This window comes from Phascolarctos cinereus, unplaced genomic scaffold (genome assembly GCF_003287225.1).
Source record: "Phascolarctos cinereus isolate Bilbo 61053 unplaced genomic scaffold, phaCin_HiC Scaffold_5;HRSCAF=322, whole genome shotgun sequence".
Lineage (NCBI taxonomy): Eukaryota > Metazoa > Chordata > Mammalia > Diprotodontia > Phascolarctidae > Phascolarctos > Phascolarctos cinereus.
The window spans coordinates 461,156,212-461,159,627 of record NW_027555958.1 but is presented as its reverse complement, the minus strand read 5'-3'; positions in this window follow the sequence as shown (position 1 = coordinate 461,159,627).

Sequence of the window (3,416 nt, the reverse complement as noted above, 5' to 3'; positions counted from 1 at the left end):
GCCAAGCTAGGCATGTAGGGTGGACTTCCAGAGAAGGACCTGGAACCACCCTTATGCTCCAAGATCACTTGCCCTTCCTTTTGGAGCTTGGGTGGGGAAAGGGCAAGACATCACACAGGTGAGAAGAGAAGAGGGAGACAAAGGGTGGGGGGCGGGTAGCTGTAGCCCAGTTTACAGATGGGAAAATGAAAAGGAGTTTACTAAATTGTAGGCTGAAAATAAAATTAAAAAAAAAAACATTTCTTGGGAAAATAGATGGAGATAACAATCTCTGTTAGTCTTTAGAGGTAGAACTAACAAGCCCAAAGAGACTTCCTATTTCTCAGAATACCTTTTCAATTCACTTCAGTTCAGTTCAGTGAAATGAGTTTAATTCTACAAACATTGATTAAACACATACTATGTGCTAGGCACTGTGAGAGCTGCTAGTGATAGAACATCAGAATCAGAAATGGAAAATAGTTCATGGTGTTGGTTGTCTGTCTCAATCCCTAGACAATAGTCCACAAAGAGAAGTATGTGCCTCCCAAAGGCTTCCATAGATGATCATTTGAGACATGGAAAGAAGATATTGGAACCTCCATCTATCTCTATTTTTGCTTAAATTTAAGAAAAAAAAGTTTTAATATTATTTAATATAAAAGTTGATATTGAGTGGTAACCTCTTCCCTTGCAAGGTACACAAGGAATTACCCAACATAGAGGTAGTTGATGGTGAAGCTATCACAGGTTCATTTATTTTCAGTATTATTCCTTTCCTCAACAAGTCAAGCACTTGTTAAACACCTACTATGTGCCTTATCACCTACTACTGTGCTAAGTTCTGGGTATACTTAACATGCCAACAAGCATTTATTTAGCACCTGCTGTGTGCCAGGTACTATGTTATTCACTGGTAAACAAAGCAATCATAAAAATGGGAAAACAACCCACACATACAAAATATTTATAGTAGCCATTTTTATAGTAGCAAAGAACTGGAAATTGAGGGGATGCCCATCAATTAGGGAATGCTGAACCAGTCGTGGTATATGAATGTAAAAGAATAGTATTGTGCTATAAGAAATGATGATCAGACAGATTTCAGAAAAACGTGGAAAGACTTACATGAACTGATGCTGAGTGAAGTGATCAGAACCAGCAGAATAAGGCCATTTAGTGACAGTAACATTGTGTGATGATCTACTATGATACACTGAGCTCTTCTCAGCAATGCAATGATCAAAGACAATTCCAAAAGACTTATGATGGAAAATGCTGTTCACAAACAGAGAAAGAACTATGGAGTTTTAATGTAGATCAAAGCATACTATTTTCACTTTTTTTCCCTTTCTCAAGGTTATTCACTTTTGTTCTGATTCTTATTTCACAACATGACTAATGTGGAAATATGTTTAATATGATTGTACATGTATAACCTATATCAGACTGCTTGCCATCTTTCAGAGGGGGTGTAGAAGGAGAGGGGGAGATAAAAATTTGAAACTAAAAATCTTATAAAAGTGAATGTTGAAAACCATCTTTACATGTACTTGAAAAAAATACTATCAAGTAAAAAAAGTAAAAACAAAGACAAAAATAAATTATCAAGGAAAGCTGCCCTGATATACCCAAACCAGAAGGCAAAATAGAAATTTAAAGAATTCTTCAATCACTACCTGAAAGAGATCACAAAATGAAAAGACCCAGGAATATCATAATCAAATTCCAGAGCTCTCAGATGAAAGAGAAAGTACTTTAAACAGCCAAAAAGAAACACTCAAAATACCATGGAGCTATGGTCAGGATCATACAGGATTTGGCAGCTTCCCAAATTAAAGAACTGGAGAGCTTAGAATATAATATATCAGGAAGCAAAGGAGTTAGGACTACAATCAAGAATCACCTATCCAGCAAAACTGAATATAATACTTGGGATTGTGGGCAGGGATGGACAACTAATAAAACAAAGGACTTTCAAGCATTTCTAAATAAAAGGCCAGAGTTGAATAAAAAAAAAAAATCCATCTCCAAATACAAATCTCAAGAGAAATATAAAAAAGTAAAAAAGAAACAAGAAAGTGATAACATCAGAGATTCAATAAGGTTAAACTGTTTATATATCTACAAGGCAACATAATATTTGCAACTCTTAAGAACTTAAGTACTATAAGGGCAATTAGAAAAAGGATGTATAAACAGAAAGTATAAATGTAAGGTGACTTTGATGGGGATGATACTCAAAGAAAATGAACAGATAAGAAAGAAGATTGCACTGGGAAAAGAGGGGGAGGAGATAAAACAGGGAAACTTGTTTCACATAAAAGAGTCCTGAAAAACTTATTGTAATGGAGGAGAATCTGAGGGAATGGCAGGCAAAGTTTGAACCTTACTCTCATCAGAACTTGCTCAAATAGGTAATAACATACACATTCAGATACAGAAATCTATCTTGCCCTATAAAAAAGTTAAAAAAAAGATGAGGATAATAGAAGGGGAGTGACTGATAGAAGGGAGGAGTGATTGGTGGAGGTGATCAGAAGTAAACCATTTTTGAGCAGGAACAAGGTGGGATTAAGAGAGAGGGATAAACAAGGGGAAGATAACATGGAGGAAAGTACACAATTTGTTGATATAACTATAAATGTGAATGGGATGAACTCATAAAATGGAAGTGAATAGCAGAACAGATTAAAAACCAGAATCCTACAATACTTTGTTTACAAGAAATATTTACAAGAATATTTGAAGCAGAGGGACACATATGGGGTAAAGGTAAAAGGCTAGAGCAGAATCCATTTATGTTTCAGCTGAAGGTAAAAAAGCAAAAGTAGCAATCATGATCCCAGAGAAAGCAAAAACAAAAATAGATCTAATTAAAAGAAATAAGGAAGGAAACTATATCTTGCTGAAAGATACCATAGATAATGAAGAAATGTCAATACTAAACATATATGCACCAAAAGGTATAGCAACTAACTTTTTGAAGAAGTTGAAAGAGTTAGAGGTGGAAATAGAGAATAAAACTATACTAGTGGGGGGATTTTAACTTTCCTCTCTCAGAACTAGATAAAATTGAACCAAAAAATTAACAAGAAAGAAGTCAAGGAGGTGAATGAAATTCAGAAAGAGTGAGATATAATAACTCTCTGGAGAAGAGTGAATGGTAATAGAAAGGAATATAACTTTTTTTTTTCCTCAGCAGCACATGGCCTCTACACAAAAATTGAGAATGCATTAGGTTGTAAAAACTTCACAAATAAGTACAGGAAAGCAGAAATAGTAAATTCATGATTTTCAGATCATCATGAAATAAAAAATTACATTCAATAATTGGTAATGGAAAGATAGGTTAAAATTTATTGGAAACTAAATAATCTCATACTAAATCATAAGTGAGTCAAAGAACAAATTATAGAAACAATAAATAATTTTAT